Source organism: Rattus norvegicus, chromosome 16 (assembly GCF_021556685.1).
Source record: "Rattus norvegicus strain SHRSP/BbbUtx chromosome 16, alternate assembly SHRSP_T2T, whole genome shotgun sequence".
Classification (NCBI taxonomy): domain Eukaryota; kingdom Metazoa; phylum Chordata; class Mammalia; order Rodentia; family Muridae; genus Rattus; species Rattus norvegicus.
The window spans coordinates 29871028-29883770 of record NC_141549.1 but is presented as its reverse complement, the minus strand read 5'-3'; the positions used below and the strand labels follow the sequence as shown (position 1 = coordinate 29883770).

The following is a 12743-nucleotide window of genomic DNA, read 5'->3' as shown; positions in this document are numbered from 1 at the left end:
CCAGGATAGCAAAAACAATACTCAACAATAAAAGAACTTCTGGGGGGAATCAACATCCCTGACTTCAAGGAGTATTACAAAGCAATAGTCATAAAAACTGTATGGTATTGGTACAGAAACAGGCAGATAAATCAGTGGAACAGAATTGACGATCCAGAAATGAACCCACACACCTATGGTCATTTGATCTTTGACAAAGGAGGTAAAACCATCCAATGGAAAGAAGATAGCATTTTCAGCAAATGGTACTGGTTCAACTGGAGGTCAGCATGTAGAACAATGCAAATCGATCCATTCTTATCACCATGTACAAAGTTTAAGTCCAAGTAGTTCAAGGACCTCCACATCAAACCAGATACACTCAAACTAATAGAAGAAAAAGTGGGGAAGAGTCTTAAACATAGGGGCACTACGGAAATTTTTCTGAACAAAACACCAATGATTTATGCTCTAAGATCAAGAATTGACAAATGGGACCTCATAAAACTGCAAAGTTTCTGTAAGGCAAAAGATACTCTCATTAAGACAAAATGGCAACAGATTGGGAAATGATCTTTACCAGTCCTACATCTGCTAGAGGGCTAATATCCAAAATATACAAATAACTCAAGAAGTTAGACTCCAGAATAAACTATAGTTTTATCGTATAAATTTATTTTAGATAAAATCATTAGCCACAAAGATATAGGTTTTTAATATTTAGTTTAGAGAGCGGTCACTGTTTCTTCCTCAACTTCTTTTCTAAAATGCAAACAAAGTGCAAGATAAATAAATCTTATTCCTTCCCTTTAAACACATAAGAAAAGTTTGCTTGTATTGGACAAAACAATATATATCTAGAGTATTAAAAAGAAAGCTTAAAAACACTACCATTTTCATAGTTAATACAAAAACAAAGTCACACTGATATTTAGGTTATGTGTATTTTCTGTGAAATTTTGTGTTATCCATCAATACATACTTCATTCCAGAAGATGAATCAAAACACCAAAATGCAAAAGTAGCTTTACATTTCCCAAATCTATAATAGTATATTTTAAATAAAATAGTATATTTTAAATGTACATTACTTCATAGGTGAGCATTATTTCATCCAAAGTAAACATGTATATTCCTAGCCTGCTCCACATGGCTGATTCTAACCAGTGTCATAAAATAGATCAGAAGTACTTAAGTACTCAGCCAGGTAAAAATTTACCTTCTCAAGAGCTTCCAAGTAAAATATCTTTGCTTTTCTTAAAATAGATGCCAAGAATTCTTTAAATGGTCATTTAATAGATTTTAAAATCTGTAGTCCACTGGTGTTGGACCACACTGGACAGCTGGCACATTCTTGCTTCTATTTCTTTATGTGGAGTGTAAATGTTACAGAGTAACAATGTTTTGAGCTGAGGATTAAGTCAAGCTGTTGTGAATAATAGATGGAAACTCATACTTCAGACTCTCCCCTCTTCACAATCCTTTCTGATAATCCAACTTCTAATGAGTAGGCATCATTGGTATGTGAACTGGAAAGTGTGAGATGCCTTTAGCAGCTGAAATTACATGAGCCCTGTGTCTGATTTGGTAATAGCATGTATAAAGGTTTTTTGTGTGTGTTTACTAAGAACCTCTGCACTCTTCATCTAATTTTGTTGCATAGTTTCTGACTGCTACAAGGCAAATGCAATCTCAAGTCATTTTCTTTACTTAACTTTATTGGATGCCAAGATCAATACATGCTGCCTCTTGATACAAGAAGTACCACACCGTGAGTCAAGTTCTATACCAGGCTTATGGCTTTTAGTACTGTTTTGTGAAATATGGCCCAACACTGTATTAACAAATATTGCTTCATTCTGAGCCATTTCCATTAATACAAACTTTCAAATGTTATTAAACTACTAGCTTGATATGCATAGACGTGTGTATTTTTGCCCCATGTCTCTTTCGCATGCCATGCATTTTAGTAATTGATATTTATTACTTAGTTAAAAATACACAATAAATTAAACTTTAAGTATTTACTTCATGTCAGTTTTATGTTTTCCTGTTATATTCTATTATCCCTTCATTTTACATTGTTTTATTTATCATCAGTTATGTGAATTATTGATGGTATCATAATTTGTCAGGATAAATAATGTTTCATCATCTCCCCTCATGGCAATTATTATTAGCATGATAGTTTGATGAATGTGCCACTTGTACATTTCACAATCAGTTATAGAGACTTAGAACAGGCTTGGATGCTTAGACAAGAGCAGGAACTACAGCTCCCTTGTGGCCAACAAATGGACTTCGAAATGAAACATGACTTCCGGAGATTTGAAGTGTGGGAGGACAATGGCTGGGTGCTTATTCTGTTCTGGTGCAGTCTTGCTCTCTTTCTAAGAACAAGCCTTACACAGCAGCCTTGCAGCCCATAACCTTCACTTTGTTCCTTTCTCCTGAGAAGTAATGAATTCTCATTGTTTCCAGTCCTTTTAGGCTTTCTGGATGTTGCCCATTTTCCAACTGAGAATCCTGCCAATGAACCATATTTTACTAAATTCTGAATATATCATCTCCTTCCCACTGGCACCTTAACTGCTGCACACTTCCTTCTTATCCAAAGTCCTGCCCATCTCATTGGTGCCTTTGTGTCAAACAATAAAAATTCTTTGTTCATCTAGCTCTACATAGGATGTAGGATTAGGTTAGTAAACAAGTTAACTATTTTCCTCCATCAACGTTATTTCCTCCATTTATTTCCTCATCTATCCTGTGTTTCCCATGGCAGACTAAATAATAAAACCATATTGTGCTTATTATAGTGGAAGAATAGAAAAATTAAAATTAAAGAATCAAAAATGGAATAGAAAATCAATACATGGAATGGAAGGGGCACTGCTTCTCATGCCATGTGTGTTTATAATGCACACACTTTTGCCAATACAATTGCAAATTACAAAAATGGGGAGATTGCTAAGCAGTTTAAAGCCTTACTATGCTACCAGCAAGCTTAAAGACAAGAGAAAATGGATCTCCAAAACCCATGTAAATTCTGGTGGGCCTGTCAGCCCACCTAAAATTCAGGGACTAGGAATTAGGAAACAAAGAATTCCCTGATTAATCTCTATAGCTGTACTAGCAATATCACAGAGCTTTGGGTTTGACTGGGAGAGCCCACATTAATGAATAGGCCAAGATTCAAGGAGTGGAAACTCCTGTTAGTTCTGGTCTCTTCACATTTGCATATTTATATGCAGAGATACATTCAACCACAAGTGCACTTAAAAACACTTGAGCACATGCATTCATATACCCCACACATATACCTGAAAAACAATGTGGCTTTATTTATTATTAATTATACTCTTACATGATTTATCCAGACAAAATAACACAATGAAGATGAAGCATTTTGATCTCAAGAAAGCAGTGGGTCTTGTGTCTGGTTTTCTGAACAAAATATTGCTTTCTTTTGTATTTGTTAATTTCTTTTCATTGTTTCCTTATGCAATTATGTGGGTGGGAAAGCTCATGACTTCCATAGGTCTTTTCTCCATGATGGAAACTCACATGAGCACCATAAGCAACCTAGCCTGCTATCTGTTAGATAGTTGAGAATTTGCAAGAATTTGAAAATAACCAGGTCTGAAAACTTTGGGTGTCTCCTGGAAAGAAGGTCTTAGAGGAAGACTGGTGAATGAAGAAGAATGAGAGAGGAATTTATTGGGATAGAGCACCTTAGAGGGAAAACCAGCATGAGGAAGATTATGAAAAGGGATCTGTAGGTAACAAGAAAAATCTCCAAAGCAGTTGGAAAAAACCTGGGATTTATTACTTATCAATTTATTCCTTCATTTTCATAGTGTAGTCACATTTTAATGTTTACTGTAATTATAATCAAGTATTGGCTTGGTTTCTATTGTTTCTAATTACATTTGCTTCCTCAGTGGCCCAAACTGTGGGATAACTATAAAATTTCATTTATGTAACAACTCCACATTTCCAACCACAGCTCAACTCTTTATATAAGAATAGCTCACTGAGCATCCCTTCCTAGATGCCAAATCAGCACCACAGATTAAAATGTTCCCTGGTCAACCTGTGGTTCTCATCATGTCAGCCAAACACATCACCCATTCATGGCTCAAGACCCAGTTCTCAAAATTCAGCTTTATAATTCTGGATTTTTATTAAATTAATCAGGAAATCTTGCTGACAAAAAATATCATTATATTCCATAAACTCCACTGTTAACCTTATGGGAAAAGGTACTACCTTTCACTAGTAAGTAAAATTATTGATCTTTTAGAATTCATACATGAATACATTATTAGACATTGGCAAACTATTTTTCAAACTTTTCCCCTAGTATTGGAAAAAGAATCCTTCTTCAATAGCCTCATGAATAGTCTTTTAAAGGGTAATCTTTCTGGTGAGTATACAGTGCCAACTCACTGTGGTTTTAATCCATATTTTTTTCTGATCATAGCAGCTAAGCATTTTCTTCATTTATTTCTCAGTTATTCACTGATCAGTTTTCATGGCATGTCTGAAATCACATCACTTGTTGAGACTGATGAAATAAAAGTTTACATCCTTATGTGTTTCTTTGTTTTTAAATAATACTCAAAAGTATAATAAAACCAGAATGTTACATTTTCATGCTGGTAGACTTTGGGTTTGTGTCATGAATGAAACACCCATTTGACATCCCACTGATTTATAGTTGAGATATACCCTGTGCAATTCTATCTTGATCTTGCCAAGTCAGTTGTTATGGTAATTTTTATCTGTTTCTATTATAAAATACAGATACATTACTGGATGATCCAGTATGAGTCTCTACTCTACCTTTCAAGTGCAGAATAGAAAATGTCAATATTTAATATTATCTGTGGGTAATAGTAAGTCATTAAATAAAGTAGTTTGTTATAATTAATGGAAATTATAACATTTTCTCCTTCTGAATTAAATATTATTTTGTTTCTTTTTTCTTTTGAGATTATAATGTAATTATATGACTTTTCCTTCCTTTTCCTCCTGCAGAATTTGTCCACACTTTTTACTTGTTTTCTTTCAAATTCCTGCCCTTTTTCCATTAATTGTTGTTACATGCATGTAAGTCTAAGTATATACATATATTCCTAAATATAACCTGCTCTGTCAGGAGTTATCTAGGAAAAACTAAAAACATACAAGTGATATTCTGGAGATGACCCATTGTTTTGCCTGGCTGTGATAATACTCAATTGCAATGCTTTCAGAAATCTCAGGTTAGGTTTGATTCTTATTGATGATACACCTTTCCTGATATTACTAAATTAATATAATAATTCCTGAGCATAAGCCCACCCTACTGGGTAGATTTTCTGCAGATTAATAAAGATGTATTCTTTTGTAGCAATGCAATGTAGACAAATTGATTATTTCATAATTCTTATTAATGGATCTACAAAATTACTAAATTTATACAATTAATTTTCAGCCCTCTATAATATGAAAGCTACAATTAGGGTTCTGTAAACCTTCTTGTGTCACAAGCTAATTGCACTAGGATGGAAAGCAAGCTTGAAACAGATTTACAATCAGAGAAACCATTCTTCTTAGGTTGAATATGAAATAATTATTTCATAATGAAAATTCATAAACTGAGAATGAATAATTTGTTGTAGGTATGAGAAAAAGGATAAAATATTGACTAGATTTATTTACACAAAACTTCAATGATAATGAGTCACTGGGCAAATGATTTGACTCTTTACAAACTGTGCTAACTTAGACAAAAGAATTATTGTTTTAAACTTTTGATGAACCTATGAAGCTAGTGGAAGATAATGAATGTTTAGTTAGACAACTAGTCTAGTGAAAACACATTTACACAGCCCTGTTAATACTTCTTATTCAACTTATGATTTGAATTTATGTTTGAACTTGTGAACTTTAAAAAGTAAGAGGCTTACAATACCATGTGATCATATATCTTGAAAGAGTAAAAGAACTAGGAACAATGATAGTAAGAGAAGAAGCAGAAGAGAAGCAGAGGAGAGCAAAGAGCAGCAGGCAGCATTTTCTTACAAGACAATTTTTATTGGTTATTTTATTTATTTATATTTCAAATGTTATCCCCCTTCCTCTGCAAACCCCTAACCACCACTTCCTCGGACCTTCTTCTATGAGGGTGTTTCCCCACACACCCACTACCACCTCACTACCTAGCATTTCCCACACTGGGGCACTGAGCCTCCACAGGACCAAGGGCCTTCCCTCCCATTGATGCCCAATAAGGCAACCATCTGCTACATATGGAGCTGGAGCCATGGGTCCCTCCACATGTACTCTTTTGTTGGTGATTTAGTCCCTGGGAGCTCTGGGGAGACTGACTGGTTGATTTTGGTGTTCTTCCTATGGGGTGGCAAACCCCTTCAGATCCTTCAGTCCTTCCATTAACTCCTCTGTTGGGGTCCCTGTGCTTACTCTGATGGCTGGCTGTGTTTATCTGCATCTGTATTGGTCTGGCTCTGGCAGAGCCTCTCAAGAGACTGCTATACCAGGCTCCTGTCAACAAGTGCTTCTTGGCATCAGCTAGAGTGTCTGGGTTTGGTGTTTGCAAATGGGATGGATACCTAGGTGGGGCAATCTCTTGATGACCTGTCCTTCAGTCTCTGCTCTACTATTTGTCCCTGAAAATCTGGGCTAAAATTTTGGAGATGGGTGAATGACCCCAATCCTCAACTGGGAGCCTTGCCTAATAACTGGGTACGGTCTCTTCAGGCTCTCTCTCCCCTTTCTTGGGTATTTCCGCTAATGTCATCCCCACTGGGTCCTGGAAGCCTCCTTGCTTCCCTGGTATCTGGGTCTCTCTAGTAACTACCCTTGTTTCCCTATACCCCATTGCTATACACCTCCATTCAATTCACTTACTCTCTGTACTTCTCCCTATCTCCTCCCACACCTGATCCTGTCCCCCTTTTCCCTCCCACTCCTTGTTCCCTCCCAAGTCCCTCCCTCCCTCTACCTCCTGTGATTATTTTGTTCCCTCTTCTAAGTAGGACTGAAGCGTCGACACTTTGTTCTTTCTTCTTCCTGAAGGAAGTGAGTTGTACCATGGGTATTCTGAACTTTTTGACTACTGTCCATTTATCCATGAGTACATACCATGTATGTTTTTTGTGACTGGGTTGGCTCAGTCAGGTTGATATTTTCTAGTTCCATCCATTTGCCTGCAACAGTGATTTTTTTGTTTCTGTTTTTTGTTTTTTTTTTCTTAGCAAAGGTGTTTCGTACTGACAAGGACAGGGCTTTATTCTTGTGGACTTGGGTTCATGACTTCTTTCATTCAGCAATAGAATGGTAGAGACTTTTACTTTCTCTGAGCAATTAAAGTTGGAGCTTTTTTCATCCACAACGGGTGAGGGTTTTTTTTTTTTTTTTTTTTTTTTTTTTTTTGTGCTGGCACTTGCTTTCTTAATTGAACTTGCTTGTGGAGACTTTTGCTCCAGCTACTAAATATATATATATATATATATATATATATATATATATATATATGTGTGTGTGTGTGTGTGTGTGTGTGTGTGTGTGTGTGTGTGTGGGTGTGTGTGTGTGTATGTGTGTGTGTGTGTGTGTGTGTGTGTGTGTAAGTATGTGAGTTGATGAGACAGATGGTTAGGTTCAACAAAAACTATGAATGTATGTATGAATGTGCTTATATCTATACATATTAGCTTGTGTAAAAGTTTTTCTTTCTGCCAGCATGAGCTCCTTTTTTCTGGTTCACTAAAAGTTAATTGCTCCAAGCCTCCCTTTTGCTTGTCCAATGATAGGTGAAGTTTCCTCACATGAGAAAAAGAAACTCTAACAAAGAACTTCTTTACTAAATACACTAATTTGGTGTTAAGCACCAGATCCTTGGGGATTCTGGCTTCAGGATAACTTAGAATCAAGAAAGGTAAATGTTATTTAATAATAAGCAAACTTTATTCTCACAAAGCCAAATTTCCTCCCTCAAAAGTCACAGATGCTGCTCTCCCCAACTGTTTTCCAGAGAGAACTGGTGCTTGGGCAGGCTCCTGGCACTGTTCAGTCTGTACATATGTTTCAGGGATGACCATTTGGTATGGATAACTAATTGGTGTTCTCTTTCTAGAGGACTATTTTTCTAATTCTCATCACTCCTTACTTAAATGTAACTCTTTGTGTAGGGTTGAAGCTACATAGACCTGCCATAATACATAGAAATAACATTATATGACCTGAGCAGAATATATATATATATAAATATATATATAAATATATATATATATATATACATGAATTTGAGAGAGTATGGTGAGGATGTGTATAAGATGGTTAAGAGGAAAGAAAAAAAGAAAGGGAGAAATGTTTTAATTATGTAATAATCAAAGTGAAAAAATTAATTTATTATAATTTTGAAATGACTATTCATTAAATAAATTAATGTAGTTATCAAATTACTGTTAAATCTGTTCATTACAGTTTATGAAGGATGTCATTATGTTACCTATTCCTCAGAATTCTGTGAAAGTTAATTAAAATATTAGAATCATAACACAGTACTTTATGCACCCAAAGAGATCAATGGGAGTTCATTGCTACTCTTGTTTTCATAGTTTTGTTTTAGTAACTTCATACATGAAAACCAAGATACCATAAAACAACCTTCCAAAGCAAACAAATAAACAAAACTTTAGAATTTGTACCCTGAAGAATTATTTCATTATTCTGTATAAACCATAAGTATCTTAACTTCAAAAGTATCTTTTTGATATTTCAAAAGCGAGACTGTGCTTTGTATTTTAAGTATGTTCATATGTTATGTGTGTGATATACATGTAGGTGTATGCATGTATGCATACATATGGGTATAACTATATAAGCATACATGTAGAGGCCCCAGGTTGTCCTTGAATGTCTTTATTTGCTTTCTACCTTACGTAGGGAGGCAGCATCTTTTTCCTGGTGCCTGAAGTCACTGTTGCAGGTTCCTCTAGTAGCTTGCAGTGTGGAATCTCACATTCCAAGTACTAGAATGGCAGATGGACCACTTCACTTGTATGGTAAGACTTTATGCAGTGAGTTTGCTCCCTAGCCCAAATACTTTTCAGTTATTTTTTTAAGCTAGTAAGTATATAAATAGTCCCAATGTATTGTACTCAGATAGGATAAAACAAATGAACAAAGACCACCACCACCACCACCACCACCACCACCACCACCACCACCACCACCACCTACAACAACAAAACACTGTGGTGGGGGTTGTTTGAATCGCCTCTGATTTTAAGGTTACTTTGATAAACCAAAGAGTAGCCTACAAAATTCAGGCCTTCATGATTCTTTTTTCTTTCTTAACTCATTTTTTTTTCTAAGCACTTCCATTTTCTCTCATCCTTTCAGTCCCTACCCGCCACCCCCACCTTTGTAATCGCACATTCACAGGAGAATTTCCTGTTACAAAACTGTACTGACTCATTCATGCTGAAAATTGTGCTGCAGTTGTTATCTGTACTGCCCAGGTTACGAGCTGTAGTTTATCCCCCTAATCACCAAGTAGGGCCTGGTCTATCAATCTTAACTCCTCTGCAAAGCTGTTTCTTCATGCATCCTTGCATATCATGCAGACTCTAATTGCATTCAGCAACTCAGTAAACATATTATGAAGTTGCCTCGATGTAATTAAAAAGGGTGGCACTCCCATATGTCACTGGGGGCTAGAATGTTTCTTTTGTGTTGGAGAGAATGCCTCACAAGACATGTTTAAATGAAGAGAGCGCCTGATCTTAAAGAACAATAAGGAAGTAAAGGAAAAATTACTGCGCATGGTCACATGGAGTCCATAACAGCATTGCTTCTTCAGCAGATAGTCGATAAGGGGATAAAATCTCTTCCCAGAAGAAATATTGCTTCTTTCTTTGTTTTTTGTTTGTTTGCTTTTTAATTTTTTATCCTTTACATTTGGTACGAGAGGAAACCATGCAAGCTTCTAGAAGAAGGAGGCAGCCAACAGGTCTACTCTGTCCTGATGCCTGTGAGGTAGAACACTGACTAGCATGGCACCATAAGCTGCAGGATAAAGTAGTGACATGCACACTTGGTGGTCACCAACTGCTCTCCAGTTGGACTTGCTTCAGTTTTGAAGTTCAGTGAAAGAGAGGAAACACATAAAACTTTTGTTTTAAATATTAAAACCCAGTAGAACTCTGATTTTTCTTCAGAACAGCAGTCTTTCCTTACTTTCTTTTTCCCTCCCTTCTTTCCTGTTTCCTCCCATTTTTTTTTCTAGAAGTTGCCTTTGAGCTTCACATACTCCACTACCAACCTATACCCCTGGCACTCAGTTGCATACCTTGTTTTTACTTCCAATATTTGTGACATTCTTTAAATGAGCAGCTTTTTCAAAAATAGAGCCATTTGTAGGCAGTGATTGAAATAACTGAGGACATACATGGGGGAAACAGAACTCAGAAAATAAATTATCTACCCTACCCTTAAACACCAGCCTTTCCCATATTCTGATACTCCTATCTGAAATACAGAATAGGCAAGGTACCTGGGCTGTGTGTTCCAGAGAAACAGGCCCCTCAGAGAACCTAGTGGGGGCAGGGTAGGGGAACGTAAAACTGAATGATATGAACTGAATCGGAGGAAATCGTGCTCAGATTCCACTCTTTGTCACTTAACTTCTATTGTCCTTTACTTAGCTAAAATACAAAAGCGCATTGCCAACACAGAAGGAAAACAAAGTTACCCCTGCAGCTGCTATGTATAGATTTGCAAGAAAAAACATTTCAACTTCAGTCCCATATAGATTATAGACGACAAATGTCTAGCTATTTTCCTGTTCACCAGAGTTCCCTTATGCTACCAAGTGGTCAAATCTCCTTGTAAAGACTTGAGGAAAATTTTATAGTATCATGTGTGATGGCAACTTGACTGAGTCTAGACACAATTAAAATGCAAGGTAAGGGGATCTCTATGACAGACATTCTTTTTTATTATTTACTTTAAATCCTAATATCAACTCTCCATCACTTCCCAATACCTCTACCAATTCCTCCCTTCACTTCTTCTTTGAGAAAGGGATCCCCCTGTATATAACCACCACATACACATACACACATGAATTTGCTGCAAGGTGAGGCCTATTCTCTCCAACTGAGACCAGACAAGTTAGTGCATTTAGGGGAATGTGATCCACAGGCAGGCAGGCAGGCAGGCAGGCAGGAAGGCAGGCAGGCAGGCAGGCAACAGATTCAGGGAGAGTCCCTGACCTGCTATTGGGGATGAAGCCCCTAATCTGCTACATATGTCCCAAGCTGGCTTTTGGTTATTGATTCAGTCTTTGAGACCCATCAAGTATACAGATTAGTTGACTCTATTGGTCTCCCTGTGGAGTCCCATCCTCTTCCTGTTCCCCAATCCTTCTCCCAAATATTCCATAAGATCCCAAGGTTTATCTAATGTTTGGCTGTAGTCTCTGCCTCTCTTTCCATTGTCTGCTGGGTGGAGTCTAATAGAGAGCGCGATGCTAGGTTCCTGTCTGCAAGCATAACAGAATATCATTAATAGTGTCAGAGAATTAGTCTTGCCAATGGGATGGGTCTCAATCTGGGGCAGTCATTGGTTGGCCATTCCATCTATCTCTGTTCTATCTTTGTCTATGCATATATTGTAGGCAGGACACAAAGGTTTTGTGGGTGGGTTGCTGACCTTATCGCTCCACTGGGAGTCTTGACTGTCTATAGGAAGTGCCCACTTCAGGATCAATATCTCCCATTGCAAGGAGTCTCAGTTAGAGTTGCCCTGATAGGCCCCCTGGGGCCCTTCCCAACTCAGGTCTCCGTTATATTACAGAGATTGCCTCCTTCCCACTCCTGGATTATGGCACGGTTATCCTGCACTTTATGGTTGGTATCCACGTATACGTGAGTACATACCATGTATGTCCTTTGGATCTGGGTTACTTCACCCAGAATGGTATTTTCTAGTTCCATTCATTTGCTTATGAAATTCATGATGTCTTTGTTTTTAATAACTGAATAGTAGTCCACTGTGTAAATAAACAACATTTTCCTCATCCACTTTTCAGTTGAGGGCCATCTAGGTTTTCTCCAGATTCTGGTTATTATGAATAAAGCTGCTATGAACATAGTGGAGTAAGTGTCTTTGTGGGATCTTTTGAGTACATGTCCAGGCATGGTTTAGCTAGTGGGTCTTCATATAGAACTATTCCCAATTTTCAAAGAACTGCCAGATTGGTTTCCAGACTAATTGCACAAGTTTGTACTCCCACCAGCAATGAAGACTTGTTAATTGCTTTTTCCATATCCTTGTTAGCATGTGCTGTTTCTTGAGTTTTCTTCTTTTTATGATCTTAGCCATTTTGGTGTATCTAAGTTGGAAACTCAGAGTCACTTTGCTTTGCATTTCTCTAATGACTAAGGGTGCTGAACATTTCTTTAGGTGCTTCTTGGCCATTCAAGATTCCTCCATTGAGGAGCTCTGTACTCCATATTTCAATTGGATTATTTGGTTTGTTTGGTGGTTAATTTCTTGAATTATTTCTATATTTTGGATAATAGCCCTCTGTCTGAAATAGGAGTGATGAAGATCTTTTTCCAAGAAAAGATTTGCCATCTTGTCCAAATGATAGTATCCTTTAGCTTATAGAAGCTTTTCAGTTTTAAGTGGTCCCATTTATTAATTATTGACCTTAGTGCCTGAGTCATTTGTGTTCTGTTAAGAAAGTT

The 12743-nt window shown here is 37.0% G+C and overlaps 1 protein-coding gene across 15 annotated transcripts in view; it reads left to right on the top strand.

Annotated features, from left to right (window-relative positions):
- Positions 1 to 12743, top strand: part of Marchf1 (membrane associated ring-CH-type finger 1) — an 863029-nt gene that overhangs the window by 318269 nt on the left and 532017 nt on the right. For 3 of the 15 annotated variants that reach the window (XM_087588651.1, XM_087588648.1, XM_087588643.1), the window contains exon 3: positions 8932 to 9050. The gene's annotated coding sequence lies outside the window, so the exon portion shown is untranslated. 15 annotated transcript variants of the gene reach the window in all.